Source organism: Tasmannia lanceolata, unplaced genomic scaffold (genome assembly GCF_043159265.1).
Source record: "Tasmannia lanceolata isolate RefF3 unplaced genomic scaffold, GAP_Taslan_0.1 ptg000015l, whole genome shotgun sequence".
NCBI classification, from domain to species: Eukaryota; Viridiplantae; Streptophyta; class Magnoliopsida; order Canellales; family Winteraceae; genus Tasmannia; species Tasmannia lanceolata.
In genome coordinates this window covers 11,561,468-11,583,122 of record NW_027518692.1, presented here as the reverse complement: position 1 = coordinate 11,583,122, position 21,655 = coordinate 11,561,468, and positions in this window count along the sequence as shown.

Sequence of the window (21,655 nt, the reverse complement as noted above, 5' to 3'; positions counted from 1 at the left end):
ATTGGGATTTCAATTGGTATCAGAGCTAAAGGCTCTTATATAGGTTTTCACTTGAAAATCTCCTAGAGAAAAGATCCAAGGAAACCAATGGACTCTAGACTTCCCTCATTTGATGGATCCGATTACAGCTCTTTGTCAATCCGTATGAAGATGTACCTTAAAAGTCTAGAGTTTGGGGTTTGGTAAGCTAATGAAAAAAGTTTTTCCATTACAAACCCCAGAAAATTAAAAGAAAATGACATTAGATTATCACTCCTAAACACTAAAGCCACAATTGCATTATGTAGTTCCTTGTCCCCTTGTATGTTTGATAAAATTTCATCTTATAAAAATGCTAAGGAAATTTAGACTACACTTGAAAAGATTTATAATGAAAATATTTGTCTATACAAGAAACAAGCTCTTTGGTGGCGAAAATAATCGTCACTAAATATCTTAAAATCGTCACTAAAAGGTTTTAGTGGCGACAACTTCGTCGCCACTTCTTTTGAATAGGCTTGTTTCTTTCTGGGCCACCTTCTTGAAAGGTTGACGAGAGGTCTCCACATTGCTGACCTCTTTAGCTGCTACCATAGTCTTCTTTCCGTCTCTAACATCAGTTGAGGTCCTTGTCTTTAGGCCTTTGGTCAGTGCATCCTCTACTTGGGTTTCCGTCTTGATAAGGTGATTGAAATGGAGAAAGTATTGGATAGCCATATGATGGTAGTATTGTGAAGACAAATTCTTCACCACAATTTTAATCTGGTCCTCATCTGACAAACGATGAGTCATCTGTGCAGCTTTCCTTCTCCATCTGCGGATGAAGGAAGTAAATGTTTCATCATGTCCTTGTTTCAACATTTTCGAATCCCTTTTGGTTACATCGATTCCCTCTTCCATGGAAAACTGTTCCACGAACTTGTTGGCAATGTCTTCCAAAGTTCTGATCTCATCAGACTTCAGACTCAAAAATCATTTCTTTGTAGTTCCGACTAGAGATCGAGGGAATACGAGGGCAATCTTCTCTGGAGAAAGTCCATGTTGCTGTAGGAGAGGAATGACGGATTTCAGATGACTGTGTTGGGCATCCCGTCCCATCATACTTGTCAAGATCAGGTACTGTGAACTTAGGAGGTGTAGACACTCCATTTTGATCAGACCCAAGTTCGCGTTGCTAGAGCAAAACCTCGTCAAATCCGTGAATTGAGGCCTCAAATTGCACCCTAAGGTAGCTTAAGGTCCCCCGTAGGTCTCCATAAAATTTCGTCGAGATCTGAGCTCATTCGCCTAGCCAGCGAGCCGATGCAGTAAGCGTAGTACAAGCAATAAAGGGGAGTGAATTATCTGCAATAGAGAGTTAACCGAAGCAAGGGGGTGAATTAGCTTGTCTAGGGCGGAGCTGATTCGCGCGCTCATCACAATTTTGTGCGCTTATTAAATCGGGGGTGCCAATATCATTTCTATCATTTTGATATATAAGCAAAAATCAAAGAAAATGAGGAGGACTGTTCATTTTCGTAGAAAAAAAAGCAGAGAGAGAGAGTGAGAGAGGGAGAAGAGATCTTCTTCTCCGATTGCTTTGATCGGAGCTCCGGTTTGCTTTTTCCTCAAACCCTAACCTTCTGTTTCTTTTTCTTCCCCACCTCCAATCTCCGGCCGATCGTTGTTACCTTAGATCCGTTTTCTCTCTTCGAATATGTTTGTGAGAGAAAAATCTCAGATCTGAGAAGAGAGAGAGAGAGAGAAAAGCGAAGAAAGAGAGACCGAGAGATTTTGCTCTCCTTCTTTTCCGATCAAGATCTTCTCCGATCATTTCTTTCATTTGATTTTGCCGGATTCCGGCGAGCTCCGGTTGAGTTTCTTTCATTTTGATTGCTGGATTTTCATTTTTGTTCTCCTTTTTTTTTGATTCTGTCTACAATTTTCTTTCTTAGAAGCTGAGGTTTTCTTTTTCCCAAATTCTGAGAAAAGAAAAGGGAAAATCTCATGCAACCCCTATTCCGATCATCTTCCTCGACTAAGATTCCGGCAATCTTCTCCGGTCATAAGTCGCCTCCGATCTGCTACATTCTTCCTCTTTTTTTTAGGGCAAGATCTACTATTTCCGCATAGAAACCCTAGATCTGTGAAGAAACAATTTCAAGTTCAAATTCATAGTTTGAATTAGCAAAAGAAAACTCAGAAAAAGTAAAGTGAAAGGAAAGTTGAAGGCAAAAGAGCATCTATCTGAAGAAGCTCATATTCGAGTGCTTGCAAGAGAAAGAAGCAAAGTCAGGTCTTCAGAATTCATTTATACAGGTATGATTTTCATGTGTTTCTTCATTTTTCAAGGTTTTAATGTTTAATATTTTGGAATCTTGTTCTAGTATTTTCTCTGCTATGTGTTGTGTTCTAATTGTGTTCATGTGAACATCCTTTAGTTTTGATTCAATGATTGTGTGTGATTTGTGAGTATACAATCCTTGTAAGGAATTGAAGTTTAATGATGAATCATCGTTGTTTATGAAATCGACCTATTATTTGACTAAGAAATTGCTAGATTTGTGGTGTAGATTATATTAAGAGAACAAAGTATCTAGTTGTTTATTTAAGTTGTGTCTATTATTTTTATTATTATGTATGTTAATTTGGATCATTTTAAGACAATGTTTCACTGGAAGTTATGTAACGCCCCGGATTTTTGGAAATACCAACTCGGTGCGTAGAAGAATATTACATCATCTTTCTAAAAAACTTTCATTATTCCCAAGATCTCAAATACAACAACTACGTTTAGAGGGTTTACAGAAATTAGGTCTAACTTATTACATCTTAATTCAAGACATAGTTGATACACATTTAAAACATATTTGTCCTTTAGAACAGTTCTGGATTCAACTCTAGCATTCCTCATCTTTCATCTATACTTCACCTGGGAGTTGGAACAATAAAACAAGGAAAAAAAAAGGGGGTGAGCTCAAATAGCCCAGTAAGGTATAAACAACAAGTGATGTAGAATTGTCAAGCTCATAAGAACATGATATTTTGTAGATAGGACATCTCACATTATAAACATGGAAAGAAAGAATAAGCACAACATACTTTCCAAACGTATAGAGAAAACTTACAGAACTTGATATCAAGAATTATATATAGAATTATATATATAGACTTCATTAAGCATAGATGCTTTCATTCATAGCCATATCTCGGCCCATTCATAGCCATACCTCGGCTCATAATCTTCTAGATTTACACTCTCTAGAGTCGTCTTTACCCACGTGCACATGGAGGACTATAACGCGTCCACCCGTCATCATATCATAACTCAGTCCATATTCAGAATTAGGGTATCACAAGATAAACTCTAAACATAAACATATCTCACGGAAACAAGTTTCGAGGATACAAAATAGAATTATAGCTTTATCAGTAAAATCATTTATCTGAAAGGAATGGGGTCTGAAAAAAAGGATCCCCCTTGGATTCTCATCAGTTGTGGATCTTAGAAGGATAAAAACTCTTATAGCAATTGCGTATAAAGAGAATCAAAGAATATGAAATATTCACATCCAGTATATCAAAAGAGAATCAATGGAAGAAAACCCTTACATATAGCAAAAGAGAATCAATGGAAGAAAATCCTTACATATAGCAAAAGAGAATCAATGGAAGAAAATCCTTACATATAGCAAAAGAGAATCAATGGAAGAAAATCCTTACATATATTAAAAGAGAATCAATGGAAGAAAATCCTTACATATAGCAAAAGAGAATCAATGGAAGAAAATCCTTACATATAGCAAAAGAGAATCAATGGAAGAAAACCCTTACATATAATTTTTCGGTCACAGGTTTGTTTGAGCTTACACCTTGGGGTGGATAACCTGTAAATATATTCTAATTTTATCAAATTCATGTTTTAAGGCAGTGTCCTTTCTGTCCAGGTAATGTCCATCTATGTCCAAAATGTGTTCAGTGTTCTTTCTATTAAATTTTTAAGATCATGGGGCCCAGCATGCACTATTCATATGTACCCCACATGTTACTATTTATGTGGACCCCACAGGTTACTATGCTCAGCAGTTCATCATTCTTTGATTTAGTTTATTTATTGGCTACTATGCTCAGCAGTTCGCCTTTCTTTTATTAAAGTTTACTTTACGGTTACTATGCTAGCATTTCACCGTTCAAATAAGATGGGCTACTATGCTCAGCAGTTCGCCTTTCTTTGATTAAAGTTTACTTTACAGTTACTCTGCTAGCATTTCACCGTTCAAATAAGATGATAAAACTTGCATAATCTATATCGAGTTATCGCCTCTTATGCATGCTTTATCCTAATATTTACATAGATGGTAGAACCAACCATATTACCCATAATAAATACTTTAACTATCTACATTGGACTTACCTTGGTAGTGATGAAGTGGATTTCCTTTTCTCTCTTTTTCCCTCTCTCTCTTATTCTTTCTTCTCTCTCATTCTCTTTTCTCTCTCTTTCTTTTCTTTTTTTATTTTTCTTCTTCTCTTCCTCTATTTATAGGTATTTTTTTTTCAACTACAGTCTTAAATTCACAACTACTCTCTTAAATGCTTTTACAAAAATATAGGAATAGTAAAGGTATAAATAAATGAATAGTAAAGGCTGCTTGAATAGTAACAGGATGATTAATATTATTTTCGTCGGTGAAGCGCAACTACTCATTAATGATAGTGGTTGTGGAGTGACCCGCTTAACCAATGAGTTAATGAAAGTTGTTGCGGTGTGTCTTTCTGGTAGTGGTTCCCACTAGTGATGGGTCCCGCTGGCGTTGGGTCCCGCTATTTGTGGGTCCTGCTTGTGTGGGACCCGCTGATGTGGGACCCACTGTTGGTGGGACCCGCTTGTGAATAGTACTCGGTGGGTCCTACTGTGAATAGTAATTTTGAATAGTTTATCTCAATAGTGAACTTGCATAGTATTTCTGAATAGTATTCTTACGTAGTATTTCTGCATAGTAATCTTGCATAGTGACTATTGTGAATAGTAATTATGAATAGTGACTAGTGGTAATTTTTAATATGTGTAAGTATCTACTCATTTTTAGTTGACATCTGGGGCGGTGGTTTAGTGGTAGGAAGCCGTTCAATCCTCGCTCAGCGTTGGGTTCGAATCGCGTACGCCCCATTATGCCAGATGTCCTCATGCCCGATTAACTCGGGGAAAAATGAGTAATGGCCGATGATTACCCACCTATGAGGCCATTTTTATTTATTTGTATATATATATATATATATATATATATATATATATATTTTACCGGTTATTACATTCGACCCCCCTAAAAAAAAAATTTGTCCTCGAAATTTTACGTACCTTAAGAAGTAAATAGATGAGGATACTTTTGTTTCATCTCCTCCTCCGGTTCCCATGTTGCTTCCTCGGTGGCTTGGCTCCTCCACAGAATCTTCACCAGTGATATTCTTTTTGTCCGAAGAATTTGTTCATTTCGATCAAGGATTTGTACTAGTTGCTCTTCATAAGACAAATCTTGTTCCAACTGCATTGGTTGTGTTTGCAGTACATGTGATGGGTCCGCCAAGTATTTCCTTAAAAGTGAGACGTGAAACACATTGTGAACATGTGACAAGGCTGGTGGCAAAGCTACACGGTATGATACTGGTCCAATTCGTTCAAGTATTTCGTATGGTCCAATATATCTGGGACTGAGCTTCCCTTTCTTTCCGAACCTTATCACACCCTTCCAAGGTGATACTTTTAAGAATACACGGTCACCCACTGCAAACTCCAGGTCTCGACGTCGATGATCGGCGTAGCTCTTCTGTCTGCTTTGAGCCGTCCTCATATGTTGTTGGATCATACGTACTTTGTCAGTAGTTTCTTGTACTAACTTTGGGCCTAGAAGTTTTCTTTCTCCGACCTCATCCCAACACGTCGGTGTTCTACACCTTTACCATAGAGAGCTTCATAGGGTGCACTCTCTATACTAGAGTGATAACTGTTATTATAAGAAAATTCAACCAATGGTAAGTGTTGGTCCCAATTACCTTGGAAGTCTATTATGCAAGCTCTAAGCATATCCTCCAGTGTCTGAATTGTCCGTTCGGATTGACCATCTGTTTGAGGATGAAAGGCAGTGCTGAAGTTCAACTTTGTCCCCCAATGCTTTTGTATACTCCTCCAAAAATTAGATGTGAAGCGCGGGTCACGATCAAACACAATGGATGCTGGTATGCCGTGTAAACGGACTACTTCTTTGATGTAGAGCTTCGCCAATTGATCTAAGGAAAAAATTTCTCGTATTGGGATAAAATGAGCTACCTTCGTCAGTCGATCAATGATGACCCATATTGCGTCATTTCCTTTCGTAGTCCTCGGTAGTCCCGTAACGAAATCCATTGCTATCATATCCCACTTCCATATAGGCACCTCTAGTGGTTGTAAGGCTCCCTTTGGTAGCTGTCGTTCTGCTTTAACTTGTTGGCAAACCAAGCATGTAGACACGAACTCAATAATCTCTCTGTTCATATTATTCCACCAATAATGGGTTTGAAGATCTCGATACATCTTCGTACTCCCTGGGTGTATGGAGAATGCCGAACTATGTGCCTCAGTTAGCAACTTCCTTCTTAATTCTGGATCGGAGGGCACACACAGTCTTGTGTTGAATCTTAAGATGTCATCTTTATCAACATTGAATTCGGAAAGTTTGCCTTTCTGAACTGCTTCGATCTTTCCTTGTAATTCAGGATCGTTGTGGTACCCTGATCCCGCGAGAGGGGTGTGGCGCGAGCCGCCGCGCGCTCTCTCTTGGTCTCTCGTATCCACGCGATTGGCGTGTGCATTTTATGATTGATTTGAATTCATCTTTCATGTGAACTTGGGATCACTAAGGCAACCCGAATTCCACACGAAAGAAAATGACAGAGTCGCCACCTAGATGTGGGATCTAGGACCCATAATTGACCAGAAATCTAGACTCGCTACCTGGTTACGAGAATGGAAGGTATGGGGATTTATCCACCACATGCACCATTCCTGCCCGATAATCGGTCTTCGATTCCAAAAGCTAACTCTTTTAAATTTATTTTAAATGGCTCATTCAACTCTATGTTTATGTGCGAACTAAGTGACATGCATCCTAGAATTCTAATTTCAATGGAAAGTCCTAAGTGATTTGATTAAGCATTTACAAGAATATTAATATACAAAACACCACAATTTGTTTGTGGTGCCGACTCGCGGGTGGTATGCCATCAGACATCCAAGCTGCCTACGTACCCAAGCCTCACTGGGATCAGAGTCGACGTAGTTCGGTGCACCTAAGCTAAGCTACTTATGCCTAACTCAACTAGGACACCGACCTAGACGGGATTGACTGTTTCAACAGTTTTAGGAGAAGTTATTTAATTCAAGTTGAGGATTTTATTATCTTAGGATTTCATCTAAGATGCTATATGATTCTCATCTAAATGCAAATGGTCCCTTAGACTAATGCAGGTTTGCCTACATCCTAGTTTACTAGGCTTGTCCTAGGGAAAGATTGGGTGACTAGTGTAACTAGACCTATGGCACGGTTGCTATACATAGCAAACGTCCGTGATGAGGCTGGACTCCTAACTCTAGGACTCCCTAAAACCTAAGACTCCCTAAAACTTAGGACACGACACGACACCGGTGTTCCTAAATTGGGCTCTAAGGGTCCTTACGACGGAAACCATAATCCAATGGTTCCGAGAGACACGAGATGAATCGAGATGATGAATAGTGTGAGGGAATGGGAAAGATAGAGAAAGGTGCGACTGAACTTGGGAGTGCCAAATTGCCTACGTACCCCGTGATGGGGATCAAGCCACACGTAGTTCCACTGGGGAGGTTGCTTGGATTTTGGAAAACAGGTTTGGTATTTGGATCAGGAATCGGGTTTGTATTTGAGCATTGGACTTGAGATTCAAAAACATTGATATAACAATGGGATTTTGGAATTGGGAATTTGCATCAAAGAATTGAGCATATTGGAATCATCAAGGGTTTGAATTTTCGGAATTCAAAGTGGGCGGGCTTATGAGATTCGGCCAAATGGATTCAGACATGCGACTCGGATTGTGTTGGGATATGACTTGGTTGGATTGGGTTAATGGTTAGGGTCAAGTGAGTCGGGTCTAAGTTAGGAGCAAACCCGAGACTAGCCATGGTCTAACTAGGAGGAAGCAGGGTACAAACCAGGGTGCGGACCAGGGTGCACCAGGGTGCGAACCAGCAGGGAACCAGGGTGCGAACCAGCAGGGAACCAGGGTGCGAACCAGCAGGGGAACCAGGGTGCAACCAGCAGGGAACCTGGGTGCAACCAGCAGCGAACCTGGGTGCAACCAGGGTCTAACCAGAGTGCGAACCAGCAGGGAACCAGGGTGCGAACCAATATCGAACCAGGGTGCGAACCAGTAGGGAACCAGGGTGCAACCAGCAGGGAAGCAGGGTGCGAACCAGTAGGGAACCAGGGTGCGAACCAGTAGGGAACCAGGGTGCAACCAGCAGGGAACCAGGGTGCGAATCAGTAGGGAACCAGGGTGCAACCAGCATCGAACCTGGGTGCAACCAGCAGCGAACCTGGGTGCAACCAGGGTCTAACCAGAGGCTAACCAGGGGGAAAACAGACCCTACATGCTTCCTAACATGGTTTTTCTTTTAAAGTAAAAGATATGCATGAAAACAGACCCTACATAGAATTGAAATAAATGCCTACCTCTTTGGAAACCCACTTTGTGTTTGATTTTTCTTTGATGGTAATTCCTTGAAGATGATTCCTTGCTTGATAATGACTGCTTTTGATATATATCACCCAACGTATAAAATCACCCGATCCGGCAAGGATGGCCGAACCCTTGAAGAGATGAGGGAGAGGGATGAATTTTCTAAGAGAGGGGTTCTTTTTCTTCTCCTTCTTGGATGGTGGGATGAGAGGGTATTTATAGGAGAATGGGATAGGAGGTTAGGTGAGGTTAGGTGAGGTTAGGTAAGGTTAGGTGAGGTTAGGTGGTTAGGTGAGGTTAGGTGAGGTTAGGTGAGGTTTGGATGGTTAGGATGAGAGGAGAGGTTAGGTGAGGTTAGGTGAGGTTTGGATGGTTAGGATGAGAGGAGAGGTTAGGTGGTTTTGGATGGTTAGACCCAGGTCAAGATCTGCCATTGATCTAACGATTTACGGAAATCGGGTCTCGGAATGGAATCAGGGTTCGGGCTATGAAGTGACCCTATCTTATTTTGTCCCGATTGATGATCCGTAAAGTCAGATCAAGATATTAATGACCTAAAACATATATTAGGTTATTGTTGGTTAAAGTAAAGCAAAATGTGGGTGTCTACAGATGCCCCTCTTTGGTAGAGACGACGTAGTCATCGAATACCAAAGTTAAAATGACAGAACCATTTTGCGTAACTTTAATCGACAAAGGAACCCCCTAAACACAATGCAACCTAATATAATGCAAGACCTTAGATGAAATCCTAGAATTGGAATGCAATAAAACAAACCCGCTGCGGTGCCGCTGGCAACGAGAGAAATGGGATACCATTTTCAAATGGATTTTCGGAGGGAAAGGAATATCGCTTTTGAACAGCTTCAGAGGAAATGAGACGTCATTTTCAAATGGTCTCAGAGAGAATAATGGATGACTTTTGAAAGATTCTTAATGAAAATGCAGCATCATTTTTGAATGGGCTTGGGCAAGATAAAATACCGTATTTATACGGATTCCAAGGAAATGAGACATCATAGTTGTATGATGTTCAAAGGGTATAAGAGATCATTGTTGTATGGACTTGAAGAGAATGAAATACCGTATTTGTACGGATTCCAAGGAAATGAGACATCATAGTTGTATGATGTTCAAAGGGGATAAGAGACCATAGTTGTATGGACTCGAAGAGAATGAAATACCGTATTTGTACGGATTCCAAGGAAATGAGACATCATAGTTGTATGATGTTCAAAGGGTATAAGAGACCATAGTTGTATGGACTCGAAGAGAATGAAATACCGTATTTGTACGGATTCCAAGGAAATGAGACATCATAGTTGTATGATGTTCAAAGGGTATAAGAGACCATAGTTGTATGGACTCGAAGAGAATGAAATACCGTATTTGTAAGGATTCCAAGGAAATGAGACATCATAGTTGTATGATGTTCAAAGGGGATAAGAGATCAAAGTTGTATGGACTCGAAGAGAATGAAATACCGTATTTGTACGGATTCCAAGGAAATGAGACATCATAGTTGTATGATGTTCAAAGAGGATAAGAGACCATAGTTGTATGGACTTGAAGAGAATGAAATACCGTATTTGTACGGATTCCAAGGAAATGAGACATCATAGTTGTATGATGTTCAAAGGGGATAAGAGACCATAGTTGTATGGACTCGAAGAGAATGAAATACCGTATTTGTACGGATTCCAAGGAAATGAGACATCATAGTTGTATGATGTTCAAAGGGTATAAGAGACCATAGTTGTATGGACTCGAAGAGAATGAAATACCGTATTTGTAAGGATTCCAAGGAAATGAGACATCATAGTTGTATGATGTTCAAAGGGGATAAGAGACCATAGTTGTATGGACTCGAAGAGAATGAAATACCGTATTTGTACGGATTCCAAGGAAATGAGACATCATAGATGTATGATGTTCAAAGAGGATAAGAGACCATAGTTGTATGGACTCGAAGAAAAGAGGCACCGTTCACAAACGGGCTCAAGGAGAAGACAAGACCATTCACAAATGGACTCGAGAAATGAGGCACCATTCACAAACGGGCTCAAGGAGGACGATACCATTCACAAATGGATTCGAGAAAAGAGGCGCCATTCACAAATGGGGCTCAAGGATAAGACAAGACCATTCACAAATGGACTCGAGAAATGAGGCACCATTCACAAACGGGCTCAAGGAGAAGACGAGACCATTCACAAATGGATTCGAGAAATGAGGCACCGTTCACAAACGGGCTCAAGGAGAAGACAAGACCATTCACAAATGGACTCGAGAAATGAGGCACCGTTCACAAACGGGCTCAAAGAGGACACGAGACCATTCACAAATGGACTCAGAAAATGAGGCACCGTTCACAAACGGGCTCAAGGAGAAGATGAGACCATTCACAAATGGACTCAGAGAATGAGACACCGTTCACAAACGGGTTCAAGGAGAAGACGAGACCATTCACAAATGGACTTGAGAAATGAGGCCCCGTTCACAAACGGGCTCGAAGAATTTAGAGATTTTTTATGAACTTGAATTTGACGTAGGATTGGATTTTTTTTATTTATTTTTTTTTTTTTTTTAATTAAGGATTTGGATTTGATAAATTTTTTTATTTTTGGAAAATGAGGTACCGTCCGCAAACGGGCTCAAGGAGAAGATGAGACCATTCACAAATGGCCTCGAGAACAGAGGCACCGTTCACAAACGGGCTCAAAGAGGACATTAGAGCATTCACAAATGGACTCAGAGAATGAGAAACCTGTTCACAAACGGGTTCAAGGAGAAGACGAGACCATTCACAAATGGACTCGAGAAATGAGGCACCTTTCACAAAAGGGCTCAAAGAGGACATGAGATTTTTCATGAACTTGAATTTGACGTAAGATTGGATTTGTTTGAATCGGGGATTGGATTTGATGAATTTTGGATTTTTTTTTTTTTTTTTTTTTTTTTTTTTGAACTCAATGAAATCGGGGACATTATAGATCGTGCCCAGTAAAGATATTGGAAACCAAGACTTTGACGAATGATGAGACGACCAACCTTATGAACGAAGAACCATTAGTAACAAGAATGGATTAGGAACACTTTTATGAAACTTCAACAAGATTTTTCTCAATGAGACTGTTGGTCTTGTCTTCTGGGGATTTTGATAACTGAAACCTTGAACAAGATACTTGAAATTGGTAATTTAGAACAACGGCTCTCTAACATGGAAAAGCGGGATCTGTTTTTTGACAGGTGCTTAGATGAACATTTCTTGACCAGGATAGTATTTAACTAACCGGAAGGAAATTCTGAATTTTAATGGTTCATCTTTCTGAGAAATTGGCTCAACCACCATTGCATCTGGGGCTCTTCCAAGCTTAAGGTGCCTTCCTGGGGTATGATCTTTTTACGGAAGCTGGGCTTTCTGATGTTTCTACTTCTGAACTCTTCTGAGTTGATCTTCTTTGAAATGTAGCTGTTTGACTAGATTCTCGAACCCTTTCAGGTATAATTGCAGGGAGCTGCCTAGGCCGGGCCTCCTTCACCAAGACAGTTACATCATTTGGACATAGGAACGACGATTGACTCTTTCTAAAGAGAAAACTTAGATGAAAGGCACTACTCAAAGGATTGAGCAGCCCTGAAGGAGTGAACTTAGAATAACAAAGATTGACTGACTATACTGACAAACACAGTGATGCTTCTGACTTAGTTAATATTTTGTTTGGTAAGTCTATCCTTTCGAGGAATAGTTTTTCAATTGGTAAACACTGGACTTTTTCCTTAAAACAGTAATGCCTCAAGGATTTAATTACGCCCCCTAAGATTGCTTAGCTTCAATGCCCCCAGTTTTGAGGATATCACTTGAATTTGCTTGAACTTCAGTTGATCTTCAGTCTTGATACCAGCTGTAGCCTTCTTATAATGATTCTCTTACCGTGACCAAGTCACCTCTTCGGGGTTTTTAACTTGGCGGACCGCGCTAGCCTTAACTTTTGCCTGAACCACCATTCTAGGTTTTCGATCCAGCAGGCTATCCCCTTAGCTTTTGCCTAAGCCGCCCTTTCGGGTTTTCAACTTAGCAGGGGAATGATCTTAAATTTTGCCTAGACCGCCCTTTCAGGTTTTCAGTCTAGCAGATCTTCAAACTCCGTTCGTTTTCTTATTCATCATTTTTTTTTTATTGTGTCTCGGGACCTAGCTCATTAGTTCTGAACACCAGAAGGACTTTATAGGTAGGATAGGGCTTTTCAAAGAATGGCTTAAGGTTCAACAAAGATTTCGACCGAACCTGTGAACAGGTTGCCTACATATCCCAAGGTAGGAATCAGGTCGTGTGTAGGTCAAGGCGAATGCCCCTAGTTTGAAGATCAATTGTTTGAAGGTTAATTGATTTTTTTCCTTTTTTCTTTTCTTTCTGGAACAATTAACTTCTCTTCTTTTGGAACTTGTCCCTCTTTTTTTTTTCTGGAACGATTGATTTTTCTTTTTCTTTTTTTTTTTGAATCGACCGAACTCGGTTTAACCGAGCTGCCTACGTACCCCAGTGTAGGGATCAGGTCTCGCGTAGTTCGGGGCGAATGCCCCGAGTTTGATGGGTTTTCAAGAAAATTTGATTTAGGCTCGAAGGGTTTGCAAATCGGTATTCTTTTGACATTGGGTTTTGATTTTGGGATTTAATCGGCCAAAGGAGGCCTTTCGATGTTCAGATTGGGAATCGATCTAGGTTACTAGAGTCTGTCTGGTACTGATTATTTATTTCTTTTTTTTTCTCTTTTTTTTTTTTTTTCACGGAGTTTGACGGCATTTCCAGGTAAGATAATGGATTTTCTTCTTTCAAGATTCTAATGCGTGCTTTCGGCTTTCATAGAGCGAAACTTGTTCTTCGACATCCTCCATCTATGGATTTGTAACTCTTGATATCTGATGATCACTTTTCAATGCTTGCTCTTGAACTTCTTATCTCGAATTTGATGGCTTCATGTTATGAATTTGAGAACCAAGGTCATCGATTGGAAATATGAAAGTTGTTTCTACTCCATGCCCCTTGCATAACATATGATATTCACTTCATTCATTTTCTTTGAGCTTTCCATCTATGTCTTGCCCCTGGTATCGGTTGTAGCTTTTCTAAACAATCTTCTTATTCTTGAAATAATTTTATCAATTCTTCACACTCTTTAGAGGGTAATGTATTTTCAATCGGCATTCACTGAATCAAAGTTTCAGTGCCAGTGTTTATCATTTCAATTTCATCTTTGAAAGGTTGGGATTGGCGCTCCTCCTCTCGTTCAAGTAATTGCTGTGACTCAAGTGGAGTTTCGTCAATTTTGTCCTCATTTGAAGAGGGAGTCTTATTTTAAGATCAGAAGCACACTTAAGAACAGACACAAGTGAACTTTTTGGAACTGAACGAAATTTTATTTAAAGAAAAGCTATTACATCAGACGACCTATCCTGAACATGCTCAGGATTCACAACTCTAAATAAGAAAGGGAAACAGAAGATAACTTGCCTGGACTAGGCATTGACCTTTAACTGTAAGACCGGACTCAACAATTATACTGACCATGATGACTGACTCAACATAAAATAGTAAGTGACTAAAACTTTAACTGCTGCAACTGTTTGGCGTTGAAGGCTCGGCGAAGGCTGGTTCGTTCTGAACATCATCATGGCTGATACTTTCAATTTTGGACAATGATGACTGATTCGCATAGGGAAATGCTCCTAGCTCAAGGATTCTGAGAGTGAACTCTGAAGGACTTAGCAAAATAATCTTGAAAAAGGTAGCCCCTAGAGGAGGAACAGACCAGGGGTACAAGCAAGATTGGATTATCTGGACCAGGCATGATCAGATCATGAGAACGCATAATCGAAAGATTGTGAGATTCTGCATCTGCCAGTTAGGGGATGGCATGAAGATACGATCGAATCGTATGACAGAAGAACGAAAGACGCACGATCAAAAGATTAGATGAGATAGCATAAGATTGCTTTCAACGGATAGATCATGAATGACTAATCCTATGAGATCTTTGAAAATTATGGGATTTATATCCTAACCCAAAGGGGAATTTTTTTTTTTTTTTTTTTCACATTTTATCAGTGTTACCTGAAGGCATCAACCCTAATCCTAATCTATCGGAGTGGAGAGAGAATCTCGACTCATGACTTTGTTCGTGTATCTAAGGACCGATCGTGACCATTGGAAGATGGACCACGGCCTAATCTAGACACCAATGGGTAGGATATCCTAAACTAGGCTCACACACATGATGCACATGTGTTCGTATACTACATGCATGTGTGGGTTAATCTAGGGGTAAGGCCAAGAGTTCCCTTAGCGCGAATCCCTGTTCGATATACTGTACCAGTGTCCGGCGTATCAGTACGTGAACAAGAGATCCGTTTACGTACCATAAAGGTACTAGGCTAAGGGTGGAATGCTTCTCTAGCACAGAGGCACCAGGTGATGAAATCCCAGTCAACCATGCTAGATAACACTCCGGGTTCCTAAAATAGGACGTGTGTGCACGTGAGATGCAAGAGTTTAGATGCAAGTGATGTAAGTGTGTGCAATATGTTTGCGCAATCTATGATGCCCTCAGGTTTTGTTAGGTTAAGTTCGAGTAAAATGTGATGAGAAAATAAAACAAGACAAACTAATCTAACAAGTATAGAGTTTTTATGAGCCAGTTAAATTAAATTCAAATGAATTATCTTTTGAAATTTTAATGAAGTTAGGTGGTCCCCAGCAGAGTCGCCAGACTGTGGTACCCTGATCCCGCGAGAGGGGTGTGGGGCGCGAGCCGCCGCGCGCTCTCTCTTGGTCTCTCGTATCCACGCGATTGGCGTGTGCATTTTATGATTGATTTGAATTCATCTTTCATGTGAACTTGGGATCACTAAGGCAACCCGAATTCCACACGAAAGAAAATGACAGAGTCGCCACCTAGATGTGGGATCTAGGACCCATAATTGACCAGAAATCTAGACTCGCTACCTGGTTACGAGAATGGAAGGTATGGGGATTTATCCACCACATGCACCATTCCTGCCCGATAATCGGTCTTCGATTCCAAAAGCTAACTCTTTTAAATTTATTTTAAATGGCTCATTCAACTCTATGTTTATGTGCGAACTAAGTGACATGCATCCTAGAATTCTAATTTCAATGGAAAGTCCTAAGTGATTTGATTAAGCATTTACAAGAATATTAATATACAAAACACCACAATTTGTTTGTGGTGCCGACTCGCGGGTGGTATGCCATCAGACATCCAAGCTGCCTACGTACCCAAGCCTCACTGGGATCAGAGTCGACGTAGTTCGGTGCACCTAAGCTAAGCTACTTATGCCTAACTCAACTAGGACACCGACCTAGACGGGATTGACTGTTTCAACAGTTTTAGGAGAAGTTATTTAATTCAAGTTGAGGATTTTATTATCTTAGGATTTCATCTAAGATGCTATATGATTCTCATCTAAATGCAAATGGTCCCTTAGACTAATGCAGGTTTGCCTACATCCTAGTTTACTAGGCTTGTCCTAGGGAAAGATTGGGTGACTAGTGTAACTAGACCTATGGCACGGTTGCTATACATAGCAAACGTCCGTGATGAGGCTGGACTCCTAACTCTAGGACTCCCTAAAACCTAAGACTCCCTAAAACTTAGGACACGACACGACACCGGTGTTCCTAAATTGGGCTCTAAGGGTCCTTACGACGGAAACCATAATCCAATGGTTCCGAGAGACACGAGATGAATCGAGATGATGAATAGTGTGAGGGAATGGGAAAGATAGAGAAAGGTGCGACTGAACTTGGGAGTGCCAAATTGCCTACGTACCCCGTGATGGGGATCAAGCCACACGTAGTTCCACTGGGGAGGTTGCTTGGATTTTGGAAAACAGGTTTGGTATTTGGATCAGGAATCGGGTTTGTATTTGAGCATTGGACTTGAGATTCAAAAACATTGATATAACAATGGGATTTTGGAATTGGGAATTTGCATCAAAGAATTGAGCATATTGGAATCATCAAGGGTTTGAATTTTCGGAATTCAAAGTGGGCGGGCTTATGAGATTCGGCCAAATGGATTCAGACATGCGACTCGGATTGTGTTGGGATATGACTTGGTTGGATTGGGTTAATGGTTAGGGTCAAGTGAGTCGGGTCTAAGTTAGGAGCAAACCCGAGACTAGCCATGGTCTAACTAGGAGGAAGCAGGGTACAAACCAGGGTGCGGACCAGGGTGCACCAGGGTGCGAACCAGCAGGGAACCAGGGTGCGAACCAGCAGGGAACCAGGGTGCGAACCAGCAGGGGAACCAGGGTGCAACCAGCAGGGAACCTGGGTGCAACCAGCAGCGAACCTGGGTGCAACCAGGGTCTAACCAGAGTGCGAACCAGCAGGGAACCAGGGTGCGAACCAATATCGAACCAGGGTGCGAACCAGTAGGGAACCAGGGTGCAACCAGCAGGGAAGCAGGGTGCGAACCAGTAGGGAACCAGGGTGCGAACCAGTAGGGAACCAGGGTGCAACCAGCAGGGAACCAGGGTGCGAATCAGTAGGGAACCAGGGTGCAACCAGCATCGAACCTGGGTGCAACCAGCAGCGAACCTGGGTGCAACCAGGGTCTAACCAGAGGCTAACCAGGGGGAAAACAGACCCTACATGCTTCCTAACATGGTTTTTCTTTTAAAGTAAAAGATATGCATGAAAACAGACCCTACATAGAATTGAAATAAATGCCTACCTCTTTGGAAACCCACTTTGTGTTTGATTTTTCTTTGATGGTAATTCCTTGAAGATGATTCCTTGCTTGATAATGACTGCTTTTGATATATATCACCCAACGTATAAAATCACCCGATCCGGCAAGGATGGCCGAACCCTTGAAGAGATGAGGGAGAGGGATGAATTTTCTAAGAGAGGGGTTCTTTTTCTTCTCCTTCTTGGATGGTGGGATGAGAGGGTATTTATAGGAGAATGGGATAGGAGGTTAGGTGAGGTTAGGTGAGGTTAGGTAAGGTTAGGTGAGGTTAGGTGGTTAGGTGAGGTTAGGTGAGGTTAGGTGAGGTTTGGATGGTTAGGATGAGAGGAGAGGTTAGGTGAGGTTAGGTGAGGTTTGGATGGTTAGGATGAGAGGAGAGGTTAGGTGGTTTTGGATGGTTAGACCCAGGTCAAGATCTGCCATTGATCTAACGATTTACGGAAATCGGGTCTCGGAATGGAATCAGGGTTCGGGCTATGAAGTGACCCTATCTTATTTTGTCCCGATTGATGATCCGTAAAGTCAGATCAAGATATTAATGACCTAAAACATATATTAGGTTATTGTTGGTTAAAGTAAAGCAAAATGTGGGTGTCTACAATCGTCGACTTGAGTGGTCTTGATTTTCTCCAATAGTGATGGTTGAGCAACCATCTGTGCTATGTAGCCCTTGGTTCGCGGTTCTACTATTTCCATATCCAGTTTTCTCAGATCTTGGAGTAAATGCTTTTGAGTGGTTAGCATTCTTGCCAAGGTTCTGGAAGTTTTTCTACTCAATGCATCTGCCACTACATTCGCCTTTCCAGGATGATAATGAATGGTGCAGTCATAATCCTTTAGTAACTCTAGCCACCTTCTTTGTCTCATATTCAGCTCCTTCTGGGAAAATATGTATTTGAGACTCTTGTGATCAGTATAAATTTCACACTTTTCCCCGTAGAGATAATGTCGCCAGATCTTCAGTGCAAAGATTACTGCCGCCAATTCCATATCATGCGTGGGGTAGTTTTGCTCGTGGTATTTTAGTTGGCGTGATGCATAAGCTATAACTTTATCATTTTGCATTAATACGCAGCCGAGCCCTTCCTTTGATGCGTCACTGTAGATCATAAATCCTCCGGTTGGTGTTGGTAATGCTAGCACAGGTGCGCTGACGAGTCTCTTCTTTAACGTTTGGAAGCTTTCCTCGCATTCTTTGGTCCAGATAAACTTCACGCCTTTCCGAGTTAATTTCGTTAATGGATTTGCTAATCGAGCGAAGTTTTCCACGAACCTTCTATAATAGCCGGCAAGTCCCAAGAAACTCCGAATTTCTATTGCTGTCGTGGGTCTTTGCCATTCTTCAACGGCTTTAGTCTTCGCTGGATCCACAGAAATACCTTCTCGGGTGACTGTGTGACCCAAGAACGCTACTTGCTGCAACCAGAATTCACATTTACTGAATTTCGCATACAGCTTCTTCTGTCAAAGTGTTTGTAAAACAATCTTCAGATGTTCCTCATGTTCTTCGCGACTCTTAGAATAGACAAGAATGTCGTCGATAAACACCACGACAAACTTGTCAAGATAGTCGTGAAATACTCTGTTCATTAGATCCATGAATACGGCTGGGGCATTCGTTAGTCCGAATGGCATGACAATGAACTCATAATGTCCGTATCGCGTGCGGAACGCCGTCTTTGGAACGTCTTCCTTCTTTACTTTCAGTTGGTGGTAACCAGATCTGAGATCGATCTTGGAGAAGTACATGGCACCTTGAAGTTGGTCGAACAAGTCGTCGATTCTGGGCAACGGGTACTTGTTCTTTATTGTGACATTGTTCAGTTCTCGATAATCAATGCACAACCTCATTGATCCATCCTTCTTCTTTACGAACAGGACGAGAGCTCCCCAGGGTGATACACTGGGCCGGATGAATCCTTTGTCTAATAGTTCTTGCAGTTGCTTCTTTAGTTCCTCCAATTCTATCGGCGCCATTCGATACGGTCTTTTGGATATTGGATTTGCTCCCGGTACTAGCTCGATAGAGAACTCCAGTTCTCGATTCGGTGGGGCTCCTAGTAGATCGTCAGGGAATACATCCACGTACTTTTGCACAATAGGCACGTCCTCCAATTTCATCTTCTTTTTACTCGTGTCCACAACTTGAACTTGAGCGAGATATCCTTCATAGCCCTGTTTTAATAATCGTCTTGCCTGCAACGATGATATTAGTGCTGGAGTTTTGTTTCTGTCAAGGCTTTTATATACAAGTTGGGGTTGATCAGGAATAGTAAACCTGACTTCTTTCCTGTAATAGTCTATGTTGGCATGGTTTAAAGTCAACCAATCCATTCCTAATATAACATCGAATTCTAAAATAGGTAAGGAGATAAGATCTACCGATAAGTTTCTACCACAAACATCAACAGAGCATGCTCGATAAACTCCTGATGTAACTAGAGAATTTCCACCAGGCGTTTTAACAGAAAGTTCAAGATCTAACTTCTGAAGTGGTATGCTCAAATGCTTGGCAAACTTTGGTGAAACGAAAGAATGCGTAGAGCCAGAATCAAATAATATATGTGCATTCTTCGAACTTACAGACAAAGTACCTGTCACCACATCATTCGTTGCCTTCACTTCAGCAGTTGTGATAGCAAAAGTACGGGCCTGTCCCCTTGGCTGTTGTTGTCGACCTCCTCCTACTGCTCTAGGCTTGGTGCATTGATTTGAATAGTGTCCCATTTCGTTACAATTGAAACACTTGATGTCTGGGTGAGCATTCAGAGTCTGCTTGAGGGTTGGCTGACTGTTCCGAGTCAAAGTTGGATTTTGTTCCCGTTTTGGGACCGTCTTGCAGTCCTTTACCACATGTCCTTCCATTCCGCATTGGAAGCATTTTTGTGTCCCCACGTAACAGACACCTCCATGTCTCTTTCCACATTTGAGCAATGTTGCTGGTCTCCTGCTTCCTTGACATTAGGTCTCTTTGTTCCAGATCCTCCTGGTTGGCTTTCATTCGTTCTCTTTACGCCGGTCAACTTGTTTTTGGACTGCTGAAAGTCCAAATGTTCAATTTCCACTTTCAAAGCACATCTCACCACAGCTTCGTAGCTTTGAAAATCTAAAGCTGCTAATGCTCGCCTGACACTAGGCTTTAATCCGTATTGGAACTTGTCCACCTTACTTTGAACGTCAGTCACTAGGTGGGTTGCATATCGAGCCAGTCTTGTGAATTTTGCTTCATATTGGGAGACTGTCTCTCCCTCTTCTTGCTTTAATGAAATAAATTCTCTCACTAGCTGAGCTTTTAGTGGTTGTGGGAAGTATTTTTCGAGGAAGATTCTTTTGAATTCATTCCAACACATTGCGTTCATTTCTTCTTCGGTTTTTGTATTTCGGACTAAATTCCACCACTGATCCGCGTCACCGTCCAATCTATACGTCGCCAATCTTACACGTTATTGGCTGGTGCAGTCAATCACTGAAAAGATCTTTTCGATGGAGTGAATCCATCTTTCAGCTTCTAAGGGATCTGTAGTTCCCGAGAAGGCAGCAGGATGTTGCCTTATAAACTGTTCCAGTATAGCTCCTTCGTTTTGAAGTGGAGCAGATGGGGCTCGTTGTTGGTTTATGTTTGCTGTCATTGCTTGGGCTAGCTGTGCCAATGCAGTGGCAATGGCATCATTTCCTGCGTTGTTGTTTCTAGCGTTGGCTGTAGGTTGTTCGTTTCTTGCTTGCCTTTCTCTGCGTGGCCTGCCACGTCCCCTCCTTGCCTCAGCCTCGATTGCAAAAATCTGTTCCTGAATCTCCGCCATCTTCATATCATAGTATCACATTATTAATCTAAATTATAACTCATATTTAAAAGCATTTATATACAGAAGTATCATAGAAGTCATAAATAGCACATAAGTTCTATATTAACCAACGACTAGCGGTATAGTTAACATATTCTAACTTAACATTTAGATAGGGTAAATTCTAATCCTATCTTTTTGAATCCTATTTTCCAAAATCGACTAAACTTTGCATTGATACCAAACGTAACGCCCCGGATTTTTAGAAATACCAACTCGGTGCGTAGAAGAATATTACATCATCTTTCTCAAAAACTTTCATTATTCCAAAGATCTCAAATACAACAACTACGTTTAGAGGGTTTACAGAAATTAGGTCTAACT